The sequence below is a fragment of the Macaca thibetana genome, chromosome 9 (genome assembly GCF_024542745.1).
Source record: "Macaca thibetana thibetana isolate TM-01 chromosome 9, ASM2454274v1, whole genome shotgun sequence".
NCBI lineage: Eukaryota > Metazoa > Chordata > Mammalia > Primates > Cercopithecidae > Macaca > Macaca thibetana.
Genome location: NC_065586.1, coordinates 117,075,841 through 117,097,963, shown reverse-complemented (window position 1 = coordinate 117,097,963; position 22,123 = coordinate 117,075,841). Strand labels below are relative to the sequence as shown.

Genomic DNA, 22,123 nt, shown 5'->3' with positions numbered 1-22,123 from the left:
TCTGGGCCAAGTTGGAACTCCAGGGTGGCAGAGTGAAACTCTGGTGAAAATCTGTTTCTCTGACTTGTTTTAGAATTGCAGTAGCTTCAAGTACACGTTCTTTATCATGACCGCTCCATGTCTCTGTCCCTTCAGCCCCACTCCCTCCTGTATAATGGCACTACCCAGCTAATGAATGGACACATGCTGTGACTTCCAGCTGTGTCCCCTGTCCTCATGAACTGGCTCTTCTGTGTTGGCTTTAGGGTCTGGAAGAGTCTCCCATCTCCTCTCTGGTGGGCCATGCCCCACTCTTCAAGGCCCCTCCCTGTTTCAGCTAACCCATAGCAGAGGCCTCCAAACTTGTCTCCTGGTCTCCAGTCTCTCCCCTGCTCTGCTGCCAGGTTACACTTTGCAGGACATAACTCTGCCCGTGCCAAAAAATTGCTGTTTCCTTCTCCCCCCCCACCCCAGCCCAAATGTCAAATGCTTTCAGCAACAAATGTCTAGGCCTTTCTCTGAAGCTCTTTGGCCCTCTTTGCCCCCTAGTGGCATGTCAAGTATACCATAGAGAATAGGTACACCAGGCCCCTTCCTTCCAGAAGCTTCTATTCTAGAGAACAAAGGAGCAAATTGGTACGTAATTACAAATAGTAATTAGCACCAGGCTTCTATGAGGAGGAGGCATTAGGCTTTAGGCTTTGATAGCACAGTCTTTTTTAAGAAGACATTTATTGTGCCTTGACATAGCACCAATAGTAATTAGCACCAGGCTTCTATGAGGAGGAGGCATTCAGTAGTGACTCAAAGGGTAAGGAGGCCATAGCCCTCTCATCCTTGAAGCCTCACAATTCCCAGACCTCCTGTTGGTCTCCTGTGCCAGCAGCACACTTTCTGTCACTCAGAATCATGTCTGTGGTGGAAGCAAATTGGCCAAGACTTGGGGTGTGAACCCCCTGTGGCCTTAACCAGCTGTTCTCCCGCTCTACAATCATGGGACCCAGAGGGAGCTGTGCAGGGGAGTCCCTCCCAGGGGCTTCATGCTAAGACCCTTGTGTGGTCCCTAAGAACCGAGGCTTCCTTTCTTCTCCCTGATGTGGAATCTACCCTTGTTCTTTCTTCACCTTCAGGTTCCAGTTGAGAAGGCTAGTGTCTACTCATAAAAAAAAAATCACAGGAAAGAGGAAAAGAGCATCTCTCCCAGTGTGAAAGCCCAAACAGAGGAGCTACCTCATGAAGGGAAGCAGTTCTAATCACTTCAGTGCTCCAGAAAACACTTCATGCCCAGCAAGACAGCCCCTGGGTTCCCCTTGCCATTTCAGTCACGTTTCCCTCCCTCCAGAAAACACTTCATGCCCAGCAAGACAGCCCCTGGGTTCCCCTTGCCATTTCAGTCATGTTTCCTCCCTCTACCCGCTGGAGTCCAACCGAATGGCAGCTCCAGCCACAGTGCATTCAGTACCAATCTGGCTTCTGGCAAGTTGTTCCTGGGGACTCCACAGACCAGCTGGGCCCCCAGCCACATCGCTCAGATAAGAAGGCGCCATCTGGCCACCCCCAGTGCCCCTCTGCTCTGCATCGCTGCAGGACTGAGCATCAGGGATCCCCCCATCCAAGGGAAACCCACTACCAGGCCCTTTCTCTGTGCTGAGTGCACAGACCTCCTCTGCAGGGCCTTCCCAGGAGTAGGTATTTCCCCTTCTCCCCTCCCTGGTTCCTTTAGGACCTGCACCCCACATTTGCACCCCTTGCTCCTCCTGCAGGCCCAGGTAGCATCTCCTCTGGTCTGTTTAATGTCTCTCACCTTCCTGGGTCCCCAAGTCAAGCTGTAAAGATGGCCACTTGTGATTCAGGAGATGGCCCATTTTGTGCATTCTTTGCTTCTGGAACTTGAGCGGGTGGCAGCATTAGGCTTTGATAGCACAGTCTTTTTTAAGAAGACATTTATTGTGCCTTGACATAGGCACTGGGCTGAGGGCAAATATCATGTATTCCACAATCATCAGCCCCAAGGGACAGCGCTAGTATTTTCTCATTTTTATAGCTAGGAAACAGCGGCTCTGAGAGGCTGAGTGACTTGCCCAAAGTTCTAGGACTTGGAAAGGCAATACTGAAATTTGGATCCAAGACTCTAAAGCACGTGTGTACAGCCACCATGTCACCCTGCCAGCCCAGGTACCACCTGCCGCAGCCTTTCCTGGAGGACTTGGCAGCTCCTCAGCCTCTGTGTGTTTTAGGAAGTGGCTCAGCAGCATAGTGGGAGGCAGCGGGAACTCCCCATGGAGCAGCGCTGGCCAGCAGCAGGGCCAGGCTCATCCCCCACCTTCAAGGGCAGAGGCCAAGGCTGGAAAGACAGCTGTAAATCCCACAGCTGCCTGCTGCCAAGCTGGGATTGGGTGTGTGGAGGGGGCCAGGGAGGCTATCGGGGCCCAGAGGCCAGTTCCCCTGGGCCAGTGTCCGTGACTCCAAAGCAGGGAGCTGATGGGAGATCTGGGAGCTGTGGTTACTCATTGCGGGAGGAGGGCAGTGAGGAGTTAGATCATTGTTCTGGGAAAGTTCCAAGAGCCTTAGTTGGTCACTTCACAGGAGACCCGGGTCCTCCTAGGCACCAACCTGAGGTTGCATAGCCAGGGCAGGACTCACCCCCAAGACCTGGCCTTTAAATGGGAGCTTTTATTCAGTGTGCCCTGGGGCCTCCAGAATGCCAGCCAGGGCATTGGCACAGTGGCTGTGGGAGCTTTAGAATACCACCAAGAATAGTAATAGCTACCATTTATTTAATACTTTCTGTGTGCCAGGCACTTGCTGAATATTCTGCACGTATGCATCACTTGACAGTCACCACGAGAACCCTGGAGGCTGATGCCATGGTTATCTACATCTCATGGTTGAAGAAGCACAGCTGGGAAGGGGCAGAGCCTGCGCTGGACCCCAAGCTCTGGATGAAGCGTGGGGCTTCAATGGCTGTGCTGGAGACATTGTCATTGGTATTTGCTCAACAAACTTTAATGGAGGGTGCTCTGGGGACAGCACAGAGGGTAGAAGGAGAGTATAAATCTCTCCCTGTCTCCTTACACACACACACACACACACACACACACACACACACACACACATAGTCTGGTCATGCCAAGGAGACAGAAGAACACACTGCTACACAGAGCAGCATACACCAGGGGCCACACCAGCGGGGGGTACAGAGAAATTTGTGTTGAGTTTGGAGGTGAGAAGGTGCAGGGAAGAAGGATCTCTTCAAGTTGGTGTTGCATCCATCCCCTCTGCTGACAATGCCCTCAAGTCCCTCTGCTTGGTCAACTCCCCACTCTGCTCAGGTCTCTCCTCCTTCAGGAAACCTTCCCTGATTGCCTCCCTACTCTCCAGGCAATTTTTCAGGCTGTGCCCCATTGTCTTGGCCCTTAGTGCCTTGAATCATATTAGTCTGTATAAGTCTCTGACTTCTCCCTTGGAATGTGAGGTCTGGGGGTGCTGGCACTGCATCTTCCCTATCTCAGGGTCCCCATTACCCAGCACTGCCCCAGGAAGACCACAGTGTCAGGGGGCCAGCAGGGGTTGTAGAACAGCACAGAGAGGAAGGGGTCAGCAGAACCAAAGGCAAGGCAGAAGGCCAGCCCTGTGGGTGATGACAGGTGCCCGTCTGCTTGGAGGTTTGCTTTTAAACAGGTTTGCTTGGAGCTGAGGGTCCCTACAGGAGCAAAATGGCAGGTGGCTCTGGAGAGGTGGCTTGTCCCCATCCCAGTCCTCACAGCCATGAATGCTGTGTTTGCAGGAACTCTGGGGAGAGTGCGGTGGCTTCTCCCACATTTCTTCAAATAAAATCTGGGTCCAAATGCCCCTAGGCAGCTCTCTGCAGAATTGCCCTGTGTGTTTGTTTTGCCACCTCGGACTGAGCTGACTGCAAGGGTTCAGAACACAGCCCAGGCAGACACTGGGTGTGCAAAGGTAGGGCATGTTTATGTTAGAGCTGAGCTGTTGGCTTTAATTCTGCATTTCTTGCTCCTGAGGCTTTGAAAAACAAAGCACGCTCTGGGCGGGCTCACTTGGGGAAAAGACGGGAGCTCTGGTCTTATCTTGAAGCAGCACAGTGTGCTTAGAGAAGAGTTATGGACTCTTAAAATGCTGGTGAGTTCTGGAGTTGGTGCTATCTTCCAAGCCTGGGAGCTGGCGGTGTTGTGGTTCTTAGCTTCTTAGCTCAGCTAGTTCCGAGGTCTTGTCTTAAAACCAGGAAGAATTAGGTGTGCGGACACCGGAGAGTAAGTGGAGTAGAATTTATTAAGCAAAATGAAAGCTTTGAGCAAAGAAGGGACTGGGGGCGGGTGGTTCCCCTACCTGAAAGTGGGAAAGTCCCCACTGTGTGGCTGGGTCTGGGGCCTTTTATGGACTGAGAATGGAGACTGCAAGCTGATTGGTTTGTGAGTATGCAAAAAAGGTTAAAGTGAAGACACCACTCAAAGGTGGGTATGGCAGCATAGAAAACCAGTTAGGAAAGAGCAGGTATATGTAAAATAGGTGAAGGGTGTGGATCAATCAAAGGAAAGCATGCCAAACAGGAAGACGAGTTCCTAATCTGGTCTGAGGGGTTGACTTGTAGCTTGGCTTTCAGGCTTTAAACTGTCTTTGGCTTGGAGGTGAGGATTCACTGGGGACCTGCACCTGTCAGCCTAGGCATTTGGCTGCCTCCTGCCATTCTCATGTCCCCTCTCTGAAGCGGTACATCTCACTGCCATTAGAATAGGGACGAATACCAATCTTAACTGCTTCCTGCTGACAGGGGGCGCTGTTTTGGGAAGACAGCAGTCAGATCTCCCTCAGAGGCTTATCTAAAGGAGCTCAGTGAATGGGAGCCATTATCCAAGGCTCCAATTGCATGACCTTTTGGAGTTTGATGGCCTGAAGTCAAGAAGAGACAAACCAGGTTATTAGAAGACATGTATCAAAATGAAACAAGAGGTAAGGACAGCTTAGAAATCCTGAGGCTGCTGGAATGCCCAGATAACTGGTGGCTATAGTTATGCTTGCTAAGAGTTGCATGCATGGGGCTTGGCTTTGGTTAGCTCTATTGGTTTTATTTTCCCAAAGAAACCTCCAGGTAATGGGCACCCTATTTACTCCTATCACCTGGCAGGATTTGCAGGATAATTGCTCAGAACTAGAATATCGATCCAGATTTTTACATTACCCATCCCTTCTGTTTCTTCTAAGCTGCAGCCAGAGACCACTGGAAGAAGCAGTGTTAGTCTAAAATGTAAGCAAAAACTTAAAACAAGTGAGATTAGAATTCAATGACAAGTGTATGATAAGTTTTGAGACATAATTTTTGTCTCTCCAGTCCATATTTTTGTCAAAACAAATCATGGTAGGACTGAGTTGTTTTCAAAATAAACTTTAGTCTTATACTTGGCTTGATCATTTGCATAAAGTGCAATAAGAATAATTATCCTTCACGTAGGCTTTTTAAATTGGCTTTGATGGAACTCCATTCCACAAGGAATCTCAGATAAGACCTTTTAAAGCCAAGCCTAGCCATGGGTTTGTACCCTCAAATACTTATGAGTTGGATAAATTTCTCTCTTCTTCAGGTCCCAAGACAACATGGGGCTCCTAGGCCTGTTAGAAAATGACATTGTTTACTCACCACAGCTTAGGAACCCTGTACAGTAACTGTTTTGACAGGGTATGAAGTCAGTTTTCCCAAGGGGATTTTATTGGCTGTGCAAGTCAAGCTCTTTTCCTTAAAGGGAAGCACACACTTCAGTCAAAGCCTTGGCAAAACAACCTGTTTCTCCAATTGCATCCTGTTGCAAAAGAAAATGGATTCTTATTGCATTGATCCAAATAACTGTATTCCCATAACTTAAGAATACTCACAAACAGTTTCCAAATCTAGAGAAACCAAGCAGAGAGAAAAAAATATGCTCCAAATATTGTTTACAAGAGTATACCTTACTCATGTTAGAAGCTGTAGATAGCTCAAAAAAGTTGCCTTGGCTCAGAAAAAATAAAGGTCAGCAATGTTTTAAGCAAAAAGTTTAAAAAATTACTTCAGTTTTCTGATACTTCAGTCTCTTCAGTTTACTCTTATTCTGCTTGATATTCATAAGCATTTCAGTTCTTCATGAGTCCTGTATGTTTCCCTCTATTCCAATGTCACGATCTCCAAAGCCATCAGAAACCTGCATTTGAGAGCACCTGTCAAAGTCCTATAGCTTTTGAAAAGGATCAAAGCATGACAACAATTGTCTGTGAATGACAAACTATCTAGCGTAGTTACAGTCAAAAACATGATTGACAAAGAAATTTGGTTATTTCTGTGGTTTACAATAGCTTAACATAATAACCTTAATTATGATCAATAGCATATACTCAGACATTAGACTTTTAGAAATCCCCTACAATTTTGGAACATATATTAATATTATTCACTAAAATATAACCTGAAGAAGGTTAAACATTATTTTTATTCTGGCAATCTCACGTGACTAAACACATCAAATAATCCTGTTTACCTTTCCTTCAGATGCTCCAGAGGCCCTCTGTAGCATCCAAAAGTTAGGGGTCAGGAAAGACAACCTTGAAACTGAAGTTTGATTTTGGGAAGACTGTTAAATATGTTAGAGGTTCAAAGCACTTGATATTGTGAAGTAGAATTCCAGATTACCATAAGTCAGTTTAGTCAAAATGATGACTCAATAATTTTTTAAAAGACAAAACCTTTCATTATTGTTTACTATTTTTCTTAAACAGCAAGTCAGTTCCTTAATAAAACCTTGTTGTGCTTTTATTTCAATGCTTGATTTATGGAAAATCCATATAATACATTTTGAGGTTAGTCAGTATGTTCACACACAGAGTTTCTTTTTGCAAGACTGATTTTTACAAACCTTCCACCATTTGCTTAAACCTTCAGCTTTATCTTATCTAATTCAAAACAATCCTTTAACCCTCTAAACTAGGCAAAACTTTACACTCCCATGTCTTCTTATAATATTTTACTCAAAACACATTTTACTTTCCTTGCACATTTTGCATGTAAATCTCTTTTCAGTAGTTTCAATTGCATGTTATAATGGCAACTCTTAGCAATTTTTAATTTTAATTTAAAACCTGGTGAGTTATTTTAAGTATGTACTCAGTGCACATAAAATCTGACTCTTTCCAGCATAGTTAAGGGCATGGTTAATTTCATATGTCCCCAGGCCTTACCAAATTGTAAAACAGGCAAGTCAAACAGTTCTCAAAAGCCAAAGAAGCAGGTTATAACCTTAAAATACTTAGCAAATCTAGTATCTGATCCTCATAATTTATGCCACATATTTACATTTTGAAGACATTTGTATTTTACCAATTATCTTTAAAACTGTTTTTATTTCTCAAAGATTAAAGTCACATGAACTAAAAAGCATTGCAACTTTTATTTTTCCTTCAAAAAATATTTGATCTAAGCACTTAATTTTATTTAAGCCAATTTACGAGAGCTATTTTTAATACAACCAAATCACACATAACACATACATGGTTACACAGATAGACAGAAGAAGATCCAGTAGTTGTAAAATTTTTCATTTGCCAATCTCCTAATTGAATTACTGGCCTCAGGGTGGAGCCCTTCAAGAAACAGGGCTAGGAAAACATGCAGTTTCTAGGGCCTAATAACAAGCATAGCTGAAAGGCAAAACAGGTTTTAAGAGGGATCTACCTGCTTTTAATTCCTGGGGTTCCAGAAGGAAAACAGAGGGTTTTTTCCCCCAAAATGGGGTCTGTGGCACCTTCTCTGTTTTTGCAAAGGAGTCCCATGCTCTCAGAAGTTATCTTAGGGCCTCTCATGTGTGTACTGAGAGTGGCAAGACAAAATGGAGAAAAATAATTCAGTCGACTGAGAAAAAAAATCTTTTTCCAGAAAAACAAGATGCATGAAGAGAAAAACATAAAGGGTTTTTAAATATACCTATGGCTTGGATAACCACTTTTAATTAAGCTGACTTTTAACCATAGTGCTCTTTAAGAAAATCCTTTTAAATTCTTTGTTACCAGACTTTAGCCACACCAAGTGGCCAATATTTCCAGCCTTTGAATTTTACCAAAAGTAACTTCACAGGTGAAACCAAGAAGCCTCAACTAAGGTTATGACTTAACCATGAGTGTACAAGGTATTTTTTAAAAAGTGGTAAGTAGTTTTTACAAAATCTAGAATCTTTAAAGTAGCTCAGAGAAACCTCTGCCTCCTGGGTTCAAGCAATTCTCCTGCCTCAGCCTACTGAGTAGCTGGGACTACAGGCGTGCACGACCATGCCTGGCTATTTTTTGTATTTTAGTCAGGCTGGTCTCGAACTTCCCGCCTCAGCCTCCCAAAGTGCTGGGATTACAGGCATGAGTCACCATTCCTGGCCGAGAAAGGAAGATTTGAGAAAGGAAGCTAGAAGTTGTTCATGGAAGGTAAGAGAATCAGTAAATGGTAAAAGTTACAGATATTAAGCAGAAAGTCCTCATTCCCTAAGCCAGGATTGAACCCTGGCCACCATTGTAAAATGGTGGAGACCAAAAGAAAGAACTGCCACGTTGTTACAAGGTCAAGCTTCCAAGGACATAAGACAAGATGGAGACCTGCAGCAAAGTTTGTTACTGATGTTTGCGGGGCTGGCTTGAACAGTAGGCTTACGGGGTACTAGGCCATGCTCTATCCTCAGGTATTCCTCCTTATGACAGAACCATACAGAAAGACACACAAAGTATACCAGATTGGCTGCAGCTTAAGATTAGCCTCACATATCCTTTTTTCCATTCATCAAAACCTTACAGAGGATATAAACAGTGATTTTCTCATTCATTCAACTGGTTTGCACAGGGAGAGGGAGACCAGAAGTCTGACTGGTAAGAAATCTTTACCCTTTTGCAGACATTTCAGGCTGCTGAGTTCCCTTCACCCAAGATCAATTTTAAGCCAAGCAGTTTAAGGGTGGGGAAATTAACTCTTCCCAGTTAGGGGTACACATCCAAGGGGAATGTCCTATGGTAGGTACAGGGACACAATTACCCATCCACAAAGAGAGGACAGAGGAGGAAAAAGCAGAAAGAAGGCGTTTTTTTCTCAAAAGCATCACAGTGATTCAGGAGGCATTTGAGAGAAGTACAGACTGAAGATGATTGGTTACCCATCTTGAAAGAGGGAAACAAAGTGTCCCTAGTTCCTTTCTCTTCCCAGTGAATGCTCAGGGTGTGTGAGGGAGAGAAAGAAGAAGCATCTCCATTTCTTTTTTGGGACCTTACATCCCTGAGTCCCAATGACCTTGGCAGGGTGCCACCCATGGGTACCAATGAGGCTTTCACCCATGTTAATGAGGGGGCCTAGGGCATAGGAATTATCTGCATTCACCCACATGCTGCCAGTCCCCCATGCTGTCGGTAACCTTTGGGTTCTCCCGACCTCATTTATGGCATAGATACTAGCATGACCTCTATCCTTGAAATAAGGGGGACCTAATCAGCAGGAATTAGTCATGCTCATCTGCGCTGTGCCCCTTGACTTCCATTGTTGTCTGCCTCTGGATCCCTCAGATCCTGTTTTCCTTACTAGGGCTTCAATCTGAAGTTTGGAATTGAGTTTGAGACAAAAAGCTGCCTCAGGAGGGTTCATGGACTCATTAAGTCCCAGGTGGTCCTTGCCAGACTGCAGCCAGCAGCCAACAGCCAACAGGATCGCTCCTCTGCTGCTTCCTTATCATAAGTCAAATGCTAAGGTAAAGCTGTAGAGCTGAGTCATCCTCAAACAAGGGAGAGAAAAGGGAGTTCTGTGATTTTGGGTCCTGACCTAGTAAAATGCCTTTCAAAAGGAAAAAAAACACCTTGCATAGAAAAGTTTCCTGTATTCACAGGGCTGTGTTAACTACTGACATATTGGAGAACAGAAAAAAACAAAAAAAAAACAGCTTAAATGGAGGGCAGGGAAGGTGCCTGGGGGAAAAAAAAACCTCTTGCTCTATGCAAATGGGTTCCTCCAATGGGGAGAGATTCTTAATTGCTGGACCCTCCTTCTGGTTCAGACTGAGCTGGACCCCTCAGTCATGGGAGGAAAGACTCAATGGGTATGTGGTGGGAGGGGGTGGTGGGCAGAAAATGCTGACCAACTGGCTGTGCAGGGTCCCTAGCACCTGAGACTTCCCTGGGTCCCAGGCAGCAGACATGGCTCACTTGTGCTCTGTGTGGCTATTGGACACAGCACAGGCATGCGGTGGACACAGCCACATGCCCCAGCCAGGAAGGGAGGAGGGAGTGGGTAGTTGCTGTGCACCCATTTGTCCACCGTGTGTGCTTGTGGCTGTTAGGATGGGGGTAGGGAATGTGCCTCTAAGAACAGATGAAAATCACATTGTTCTGAATTGCATATCTGATGGCTAGGCCAAATGCTCATTCTACGTAATAATACTTCTGCAGTTTGCAACAACACACTTAACATTGTAAAAGAAGAGATAGGAGCCATTTCAAACCGTGAAAGAAGAAAAGAAAAACACCATAGAAAAGTCTGGAGGTCTTGGCTGATGCCATAATGGGCAGTCAGGGATGGAGCCAAGTCTAGGGGCCTTCTGGCAATTAAGTCCTTGGCCAGATGCCTTCAGTTGCCTCAGGACCTTATTCTGGTCCCGTGTGATGGCTAGACCTCCATGAAGGGAAACAAACCAACATCTCTTTGACATGAAAGAGACAGAGAGGTGGCAGGGTTGCATCCTGTCCTCTGTAACTGCATCACTCATTCTTATTTGGCTCACCAGAGGTTTGGTGCTTCATCTGCCTTCAGAAAAAAGTCTGAGGATGAGAAGGCTCAGAAACAAAGGTGAAAGAGGGTTTGGGTCCACATTTACTCACCCTCCAGGTATCCCCATATGAGCCACCAAAATGTTGCAGTCTTTCTGCTCCTCAGCTCAGCTAGGCCCGAGTTCTTGTCTCACAACCAGGAAGAATTAGGTGCACAGATACTGGAGAGTGAGTGGAGTGAATTGATTAAGCAAAAGGAAAGCTCTCAGCAAAGAGTGGACCCAGGGGTGGTCCCCCTACTCAAAGGCGGGAAAGGCTCCCGTGTGTGTGACTGGGTCTGGGGCCTTTTATGGACTCAGAATGGGGAGTGCATGCTGATTGGTTTGTGAGTAGGCAAAAAAGGTTAAAGTGAAGACACCATTCAAAGGTGGGCATGGCAGTGTAGAAAACCAATTAGGAAAGCGTAGGTCTATGTAAAATAGGTGAAGGGTGGGGATCAATCAGAGGAAAGTGCAACAAATGGGAAGACAAGTTTGCAATCTGGTCGGAGGATTTGACTTGTAGCTTTAGGCTTTAAACTGTCTTCGGCTTGAAGGTGGGGTTTCACCAGTGACCTGCCCCTGTCTGCCTAGGCATTTGGCTGCCTTCTGCTGCTCTCAGCAGCAACCATGTGGGGATGGAGAGAGAGCCGTCCTTCTGTATGTGCAGGTCCCTGAGTGCAGAGACAGTGATGACTCCACACAGGCAATGGCAGGAGATGCTGGCCTGGAAATGTCTGCAGAAGGCTCTCCCCTTGGCATCAGGGGGTGCAGAGATGTTGGCTGTCCCAAGAGCTTGCTGAAGGAAGTTATTTCTACATTCCAGACATCTGGGGGTTCATCACTAAGAGTGGGGGCCTTGTGAGCAGCACTAATCTGGGAAGAAGGAAATATGGGCAGAGACAGGGAGGTCAGGATGACAGCAGGAGCCCAGGGGACTGAGGCAAAAAATAATCATATTATTTAGAAGACAGAGGAGCTGAAAAGATAGGTTTGGAGCTGACACCTTGGGCTGAACGCTTCAAGAAAGAGGACTGTTCATGTAATTCAGAGTCAAATACTTAGAGAGGACAGTGGACCAGCATGAAGGCAGTGGGCTCCCTGGGAGAGGTGTTCCTGCCTGGATTTACAGCTTGTGGCTAAATGAATGTGGTAGACAAAATAAGGCCCCCAAAGATAGCTGCATGCTAATTCCTCAAACCTGTGACCACGTAACCTTATGTGGCAAAGGGGACTTGGCATATGTGGTTCAATGAAGGACCCTGAGGTAGGGAGATTATCCTAAAGTGTCCAGATAGGCCCAATCTAATCCCATGATTTGTTCAAATCAGAGAACCTTTCCCAGCTGGTCAGAGGGAGACGTGATCACACACACAAAAAAGTCAGAGAAATGCTGGCTTTGAAGACGGAGGAAGGGGCCGCAGGGAATGGAGTGTGGGCAGCCTCTAGAAGCTGAAAAAAAAAAATCATGAGGAAATGGATTTTTCCCTAGAGCCTTCAGAAAGGGGTGCAGCCTGTGACACTTTGACTTTAGTCCAGTCAGACCTGGTTAAAACTCTGACCTACAGCACTGCAAGGAGTTGGTGGGGTTGTTTTTTGTTTGTTTGTTTGTTTTGTTTTTGAGACAGTCTCGCTCTGACACCCAGGCTGGAGTGCAGTGGTGCGATCTTGGCTCACTGCAACCTCTGCTTCCTGGTTTCAAGCAATTCTCCTGCCTCAGCCTCCTGAGTAGCTGGGATTACAGGCATGTGCCACCATGCCCAGCTAATTTTTTAGATGCCCAGCTAATTGTTTGGATACCCAGCTAATTTTAATAGATACCCGGTTTCACCATGTTGGCCAGGCTGGTCTTGAACTCCTGACTTCAAATGATTTGCCCACCTTGGCCTCCCAAATGATCTGCCTACCTTGGCCACCCAAAGTGCTGAGATTACAGGCATGAGCCACTGTGCCTGGCCTGTGTTGTTTTTAAGTCACCATCTTCGTAGTGATTTGTAACAGCAGCAACAGGAAACTCTTCTCTCCACCCGCACCCTGCCCTGGCCACCAGCTCCACCTCCCTAGTGTCTCTGTCCCCACTGCTTCTACCTAGACCCCACTGCTCCTCCCTTCCTCTTCTCTGAACTACTGGCACACCTCCAGCTGGGCCACCTGCTTAGCGCTGTTCCCCTTTAGTCCACTCTGCTAGATGCTTGAGTTATCTTCCAAAAATCCAACTTAGGTGAGGTCAATTTCTACTGAATACTGGTTTTAGTTTCTATTACTTAAGAAGGTGTGTCCAGATGCCCCAACTTGGCATTCAAGACACAGCTTCCTTCTTGGTCTTCTTCTCTGCCACTCTCCTTCTTGCCATGTGCCAAGATTGGTAAACATGTCTTCGCACCAGTTCTCTGTGTCCTCCCTTTCCTTCACCACCTCTCCAGTGTTTCCCATGTTGCCTGGATTGCCTTTCATCCTCCCTAGTCTAGAGATGCTCAAGGGGTATCACTGCTCTCAAGTCAGCCCTGCTGGGTAATAAGATCTAAAATTACCCTCTATAAGATAGCTCACAGCGTCAAGTGGCATTTTCTGGGGTGAGAAAACCTCATTCTATTTTGTTTGCTGATTGCTTTACCATCTGGCCTCCCCCAGTCCATGCTAACTCCTCAGGACAGGGATGGGTCTTGCTTTTCTACATATTTCCTTGAGAAATGCCAGTGGAGAGGGTGCCTTAGTCTGTTCCAGCTGCTGTAACAAATTGTGATAGACTGGGTGGTTTAAACAACAGAAATGTATTTATCACATACTGAAGGCTAGAAGTCTGTGATCAAGGTGCCAGCATGGTCAGGTTCTGGTGAGGGCCCTCTTCCTGGTTTGTAGATGGCTGTCTTCTTGCAGCATTCTCACATCGGAGAGAGCAGAGACAGGAAGCTCTTATATCTTTTTTTTTTTTTTTTTTTTTTTTTTTTTTTGAGACAGAGTCTCACTCAGTCACCCAGGCTGGAGTGCAGTGGTGCAATCTCAGCTCCGTGCAACCTCTGCCTCCTGGGTTCAAGTGATTCTCATGCCTCAGCCTCCCAAGTAACTGGGACTACAAGCATGCACCACTGCATCCAACTAATTTTTGTATTTTTACTAGAGATGGAGTTTCACCATGTTGCCCAGGATGGTCTCGAACTCCTGACCTCAAGTGATCCGCCTGCCTCAGCCTCCCAAAGTGCTGGGAATACAGGCATGAGCCACTGTGCCTAGCCTCTTGTATCTCTTCTAAGAGCACTAATCCCATTCATGAGGGCTTCACTTTCACAACCTAATTCACCTCCTAAAGACTTCACCTCAGCCGGGCGCAGTGGCTCATGCCTGTAATCCCAGCAATTTGGGGGGCCGAAGTGGGTGGATTGTGATATCAGGAGTTCAAGACCAACCTGGCCAATGTGGCGAAACCCTGTCTCTACTAAACATACAAAAATTAGCCAGGCCATGCTACTCGGGAAGCTGAGGCAGGAGAGTCGCTTGAAACCAGGAGGCAGAGTTTGCAGTGAGCCGAGGTCATGCCACTGTACTCCAGCCTAGGCAATAAGAGCGAAACTCCATCTCAAAAAAAAAAAAAGACTTCACCTCTTAACACCATCACATCAGGGGTTAGGATCTCAATACGAATTTGAGGGGAACAAACATTCATTCAGTGGATAACAAAGGGTTACCTTAAGTAGCTCATGGAAAGAGGCAGAGTGGAAACATCTAAGACCTTTGGAAAATAATCCTAATGGCTACTTTCTACTGCACTTGACCGTTTTCTAATCATGTACAAATCTATGAGCACATTTGCGTCTCTGGGAGCTGGTTTTACCAAGAGTCTTTAAATCCAACTGCTGACATTTACTAAGCACTTGGACTTTAAAACAAACCCCAGGAGGCAGGGAAAATGCCAAAAGTTTCCCTACAGCTCAATAAAGGGAAGCAAAAATAAATTAGAAAAAAAATTAAAAAAGGAAGTTGTCATTCAAAGTTGTCATTCTCACAAATGTCAGCTGGTGGAACTGCTACACACAGATTATACTGTTAACTCCTCACCGTCAGCCTCCAAGACCATGATCATTCTGCCTCCTGAAACAATGAAAGCATGGCTTTGAGAAGAGGCGTACCACCTGAGGTTCTGTGGCCAGGACATGGCAGACTGGGACGAGAGCTGGACATTTTGCCCCAAGGTGATGGATCCCATCCTGAGCCTTATGGACTTGAGGAATTTTCTCTACCTTCCTCACACAGAAGCCACTTGCTCACTTGTGTCTCATCTTGTGTGCTTGAGCTGAGATGACACCACCTGTCATGGGCTGAAGTGTGTCCCTGCTCCAAATTTAGATGTTGAAGTCCTCACTCTCAGCACCTTAGAACCTAATGTGTTTGAAAAAAACAAATCTTCTGAGAGGTAATTAAGCTAAAATCAAGTCTTCAGGGTGGGCCTTAATCCAATGTGACTGGTGTGCGTATAAGAAGAGGAAATTTGGACCCTTGGAAAGATAACAGAAGCATGCACAGACAGAGGGACACCGTGTGAAGACACTGCGAAAAGGTGACCATCTGCAAACCAGGGGGAGAAGCCTTGAGAGAAACTAGCCCTGCCGATGCCTTGATTTTGGACTTCTAGTCTCTATAACTGTGAGAAAATAAATCTCCATTGTTTAACCTGTGGTACTTTCTTATGACAGCTTGGTATAGTTTGGATTTGTGTCCATCCCTGCCCAAATCTCATGTTGAATTAGAGGAGGGGCCAAGAGAGAGGTGATTGGATCATGGGGGGCGGGTTTTTCTCATGCTGTTCTCCTGATAGTAAGTCTCACGAGATTTGATGGTTTTATAAAGGGGTGTTCCCCCACACATGCCTTCTTGCCTGCCACCATGTAAGTCATGACTTTGCTCCTCATTCACCTTCCACCATGATTGTGAGGCCTCCGAAGCCATGTGGAACTGAGTCAACGAAACCTTTTTCCTTTATAAATTACTCAGTCTCGGGTATGTCTTTATTAGCAGTGTGAGAACAGACTAATACAGAAACGTAGAAACTGGGGGCTGGGGAGTTGCTGCCTGGGATACCCTCCAATTGGTGGTCCCATGAGGCAGGGGCTGTGTCAGTCCTGCTGGCCACACAGTGGTGCTCAGAGGTCATCAGCGGGTGCAGAGCTGAACGGGATGATTGGCTTGGACTCTTATGGACTTGGGCAGAAAAGGAGCTTGCAGCCCACAGGAATGGGTGGTTTTGTACAAAGGACACTTGTCAGCAGCCCTCAGCCTCAGCCCAGCATGGCCCAGTCTGGTGATGTCACACAGGGTGCCACCATGGCCACAGAGCAGCAGAGCAGGGTTGGATTTCATTAGCTGTGACCCATGTGACCAGAGCTGCCCTCTGTCCCTCAGACACAGTATTTTAAAAGGAAAGTTTTAATCAGGTATGGTGAGGCCAACAGATCAGGAGATAGCTGCTGCTGAAAAGAAATTGTGCTACACTCACAGATCCCAGGAGATGGGGCAGGACACACCACGGGGCAGGGGGTAGGGGGAGTGGGAGTGGGCACTGGGGAAAGCACCAGGGCCTGGCAGGAGGGGGAAGGGTAGGGGGAAATGGGCAGGAACGTTTATTGTGATTTCCAAGGGAGCAAACGGGTAAGTCAGGCCCAGCAGGCGTAGGGCTGGCTGGTGTGCATCATTCCAGTGGGCTCTGGGGGTGTAGGGCTGTCCCTAGTTATCTGGTTCCTGGCCCTGAGGTAGCTAGGGCAGGAGAACGGTGGCCCAGAGTGTGACAGCCCCATAGGGGAGGGGGTTGGGGATGTGGGGTTGGCATCGGTTGGTTCGCTCGTGTGAGTTCTTGTGGGAAAGTGATTTGCTGTTTGGGGGAACTGGCTAACCCTGAGAGGGACTCAACCAGTAAAACTAGTAAGTACTCATCGTTCATCAAAAAAGATGCTTCATCTCTTTGAACTTCAGATGCCTCATCACTAAAACTAGGGAAATAATGCTGACAGCTGACTTCTCAAAGAGAACCTCAGGAACGTATACTAGAAGGCAGGGTGCCCACTACCTGCACAGTCTTGGAAGGAAGGAGTAGAAATAAGGGTATTGACAGGGCTTTCTCTTCTGAGCTGTGTGATTTTAAGGCAGCTCTTGAAAGACTGGACCTTTTGATCAGTGTGCACAGTGAGGGTAGGGTCTTAGAGTGAGTACTGATTAGCAAGCTTTTGGTCTTGATAAGAAAACAGGGCAGCAGCTTTGTTTTCCAGCAGAAAGTATTTCCTAAAGCAAGCAGCTAAATTATTTTTCCTAGTCCCAGTATTGTTTAGCACAGAAACAGGGAAGTATGCTAGTTTTAATAATAATAATAATAATAATAGTAATGTTTACCTCATAGGATTATTAGGAAAGTCAGGTGAAATTATGTAGGAAATGTGCTTAGCACAGTCTCTGCTTAATAAACGTAGCTATTAATTAGGGTGAGGCAGAAAATAACCAGAGGAGAATGTGATGAAGCCATTTGGGTAGGGTGGTGCATTATCCTGGTTTATCTAAGACTGGAGGTGTTTTGGGATGGGGAATTTCAGTGCTAAAACCAGGAAAATCCCAGGCAAATGAAGTCAAGTTGGTTAATCTCGGTTCAAAACAGGAAAACCCAATTGTTGCACATAAATTTTTTGGAATTTAACTTGGATTTTTCTTTTAAGCATCAGAAATGTCTAATAATGTTTGTGAGTGCCAGAATAGAACATGTGGTGGTCCTTAGGGAGAAGGGAGTAAGATTTCCCAAGTAGCAGAGGCACTATCCTGCAGCAGGTATTCGCTAGAATCCTGCTTTAGGGCCTTTGCTGAGGGTCTTGAGATAGCCCTTCGGAAGCATCTCGAAGGCTGCATTGGAAATAAATAAGCCCCGGGAGGATCACACTGCAGGGGAAACCTGAGACCCTAAGCCAGTCAGAATCACCTGGGTATGACAAGCAGAACTCTGCCTCTTTCTCTCATTTCTCTCTTCTGTTCAAATAAAAAATTGAACTTGAATGAAGAAGCACCCAAAACTGGGGTTAAAAACTAGACTTTTTGGGTTCAAAGTGAGACTTTTTTTCTGTTCCTCTTTTTGCACATATGGAGCCCAACACTGCTTTAGTGAGCTGCTTCTTGCCAAATGTTGGGACAGCACCAGCCCATTTAGTTCTCACCAGTGCCCTGCAAGGAGTGTACTATTACCTTCACATCACACACCAGGAAATTAAGGTTGGGAGAGGTTAGGGGACTTGCAAAAGGTCATGGAGCTATGAAGGGACAAGGAGCTGGGATTCAAATTTGGGTTTGCAAGGAGAGAAGTCTTTCTTCTCAGCCTAGTAAGTGTGGGAGATCAATGGCAGGGTGATTGGATCTCCAAGATGAATGAGTCAACAGGACTTTCAAAGCACTGTCTGAAGGTAAACAAGTCAGTATCATCTCTCCTTAGGGTCTGTGAGTTACTTTTCCTCTCTTGAGGGAGACACTGAAATCTACACCAAATTGAGCGAATTGAGCCCTATGGAATTGCGCCTGAAGCAGGGGCTCAAGTTTCTCTCAGGCTTCCTTCGCTTACAGCCCCTAGGTGATCCTGGCTGGGTGCTATTTCCAGGAGGGTCTCTCCCTCAGCAGGGAAAGGAGAGCAGGATTTGCAGAAGCTCCAGTTGGAGACAGAGCCCTGGGGGCGGGGGTTGGTGGATAGGGGTAGGCACTTGGCTTAAGCCAGATCTGAACTGTTTCCTTCTATCCTGCTCCTGGGGCAGGAGGCCCCCTGCAAGGCCCTAACTCTACTGATCTTATTTCCTTCTGGGAAATTTTCCCACAGGGAGGCAGGAAAGGTCAGCAGTGTGTCCTGAGAGCCCTAAGGCAGGCCACCCACTTTTCTACCACAGGAGTGCTTTGGGAGAGGTACTGGAGGCCACACCTGTGTGCCCACTGGGTCCTTTTAAGACATACCAAGGAGTTGCAAGTGGGGGATGCCACCGCAGTGCTGGGCCTGCAAGGGAGCCCCAGAAGACTCTATTAAGCTCCCATTTGACAAGTTTTAAAAGTGGCCCAACCCAGGCATGTGCACGGGATCAGAAGCCCCATCTCTCTAAATTACTAGGTTGAAACGCCATATCTTCACAACTCATGCACCGTCCTCACTACTTCTGCGGTAACTGTGTTCCATCAGGGCTGGGTTTGATTTTTTAAATGAACTCGATTTGTTTTATTGTTTTATAATTTGAACAAGTAGAGATGGAGGTAAATAGAAAACCAGCATCTGTGTATTACACATATAAAGTCACCATAAAAATAAACACCATGAATACTCTTCAGCAATGGGAATGAAAAATCTACAACTACATACCACTGAACACAAACGAAAATCACGAACAACAGGTTGAGGCAGCGAAGCCGAGCCCAGGTGATTCCATTTAAATGACCGATGGAAAACTAAACGCAGGCAAAATTATCTTCTGTTGGGAGTCAGGAGAGTGGCTGCCCTTCTGGAAGGAGGGATAGAGAGAGGAAAGGGACAGGGGGAGGGGCTTCCGGGAGCCCAGAAAAATTACGTTTTGTGAATTCAAAATTAGCAAATTCTGTTTCTCCATCTGGGTGCTGGTTTCACAGGTTGTTCAGTTTGTGATGATTCACTCCGTTTTACATCCAGTTAACATCACGGATGGTGCTAAACTTCAACATAAAAATAAATTAAAAGTAAGTCGGAGGCAGCTAACACACTAGTGTGCGTATTAAATTCTAGCCACAAACCAGGGTCAGTTTAGGGCCTGAGGTCTGCTCCCCTCTTTTAAGAAAAGGTTGAACAAGTGCCCAGCAGGGGTCAAAGCCTGTGCTGGCCACGTTTTCTGCTCCTCCTCCTCCTCCTCAGGTTTCGAGGGGCATTGGAAAGGAAATGACTTTCTCACTGTGCAATGCCAGGCTTTGTTCAAGCACTTGGGAAAACAATGAGGAGGCAACTTATTCCCAGCTCCAGGTAAATGATTAAAATGCGATAAGGGTGGGGAGCTGGGGCGGACAGAGTGAAGGGTGGGAGGTGGACGGCTGAGGGTGGGGGGCGTCAGCAGATGTCAGAGTGTGGGGATGCCTCAGTCCTGAGGTTGAGCGGGTTGGGGAGGGGCGCTCCAAAGAGCCCGGGGATGCCCCTATCACAGCCCTGGCAGAAGGAGGAAGCACTGCGGAGGCCCCACATTCGCAGGGGACCACAGGCCAGGTGCGCGTGGATTTGCGTGGTTTACTCACTCCGATCTCAGGTCTGGCCTAGAAAGTAAACTGATGCTTTCACCTTCCCAGGGCAAGGGGAACCGGTGGAAGGGACTCAGCTCCCGAGTTTGGTGCCTCCTCGGTGACCACTCCCTCCTTTCTCAGGCTCCCACCCTGAGCTTCAGCTGAAACCCCCTTCTGCAATGATGGCCCTGGAGCACCAATGTCATAGCCACCCACGACAGCCCTGAACCCGTCCGACCCCCATAGGGCCCCTCAGCCCCCAAGGGCTGAGCCAGGGCCTCCCTGGGACCCTCTGCACTCCCGTCAGGCGGGCCTTCTCTGGGCGGGTTTAGTATTAAGCGTTAATGATTAAATGGGGGTTCTCCATTAACCCCGCAGCAGGCCTTTGTCTCTGGACTGCCTAGGCCTCCTCCTTTGAAATGCCACATAAAAATGATGGATGTCCTTCCCTCCCTCCCGGGATCAGCGGGTCCTGTTTCCCTTTAAAGTTGAAGTGGGCAACACAAGGGCCAGCCTTGTTTAAACACAGAAGCGCGAGGCCGACCCCGGGCTGCGCAGGAACGGCCGGGTGGGGCGGGCAGGCAGAGAAAAGCGCGCGGCGGCTGCAGGGTCGCCAGGAGCGGCCCGCGGTAGGGACACGTGGGACCGCGCCGGCTGCACCCGGGTTGCGGGGCCGCTCGCTTAGGGCCCGAGAGGATTTGGAGACCGGTAGGAACCGTCTCTTTGCCGAGGTTCGCGTCGATGGCGAATAATGACATCCACTCCGAGAGTGCTGAACCCGTCCACGCGGCGGAAGGAGTTGCAATCAGAAGTGAACGAGAAAGGGTGTGGGCGTGGCTTGTGCATTCGGCGAGCTGCTCACCTGCACTGCTTAACGCGCGGTCCAGGCGCCGGCAGCATCAGCACCTCCTGGCAGGCTGCTGGAAAGGCGGGTCTCAGGCGGCTGCATCAGAGCTGCACATTAATTCGGTCCCTAGGCGACTTGTGTGCCCAGTAGCTTGAGAAGCCGGGCCTATATAACCAGTGGCTCTAGTAACAATGGGAATAATACTGGCTAATATGTATTGAGTGCCCAGCGTGAGTCCAGCACTGTCTTAAGCACCTTACAAAATTGTCCTATTTAATCTTTATGACATGCCAGATGCACCATTTTGCAGATGAGAAGGTTGAGGTCCGCAGAGTTTTGGTGTTTTGTCAGAGATTACACAACTGATTATTAGAAGCCCAGGCTGTAATAGGCTCGCATACAAGCACACGTGCAGAAGCCCCTTCTAGGTTAGACCTGGTGTGTGTGTGTGTGTGTGTGTGTGTGTGACTTCAAGTTGGAGATTGTCCTTTGAAATAATCAGGGGCCAAATCTTGGCTGCTTAACGTGCACCCAGCTGAGATGGATCAGTAGGAAGCTCACTTGGCTCAAGAAGACACTCCTCTTTCCTCCCACCTCAGTCGGCTGGAGATAAACATGTGGCATGTCTCCCCTCCACCCTGCAGTGTTTAGAAAGGAACACCAGTGCTGGGTGGAACCCCCCCCCCGGCCACCGCACACATACCCTCAGGTCTGCTGTGGCCCCATGAAAGGGTTAACTTAGGGCTCCGTCACTACATAAATCTGTGTTTATCTGCTGCGAAGTAAGCTATTTAGGTTTCTGATTTACAATCCTTGGTTTTCATAAAAGTCAGTCATTCCCAGTAAAAGAATGTGGGTTAGATTTATGGGATCTGCGTTAGTCTTTAAAGCCCAAAGCCGGTCTATGACTCACCCTCCGTAATGTTCTTGCTCTAGTCCGGAGATATTCATGTGTAAAGAGAAAGTCGGATCTCTGCCCTGAAAAATAAGACTTTTGGGGGGAACTAATTATAATGGCGTCAATTGTACTATGCTTGTAAATTTGCCGTCAGCGGGCCCCCCTGGAGCCTGTTTTCCAGGGGTTTTATTCCTCAGTAAAATGTGCTCTGGTTTGCAGCTTGGCATATGAGACCTCCACTGGTATGAGCCAATGTTTTTTCCTACCAAATTATTAGAAATAAACAGCCCACCAGTGGAAAGGCAGAAAAATTATAAGCAAGGAAAATAAATCTTGGAATGTTTGCATTTGACGATTTTAATA

At 47.2% G+C, this 22,123-nt stretch overlaps 1 long non-coding RNA gene across 1 annotated transcript; it reads right to left on the bottom strand.

Moving 5' to 3' along the window:
- Positions 1-19,247: 19,247 nt before the first annotated feature.
- On the bottom strand, positions 19,248-21,817 carry LOC126962695 (uncharacterized). Its single transcript, XR_007728775.1, has 3 exons — positions 21,776-21,817; positions 20,878-21,044; positions 19,248-19,463 (listed from the first exon to the last, which is right to left on the bottom strand). It is a non-coding gene; the product is annotated as an uncharacterized LOC126962695 (long non-coding RNA).
- Between the last annotated feature and the right edge of the window lie 306 nt (positions 21,818-22,123).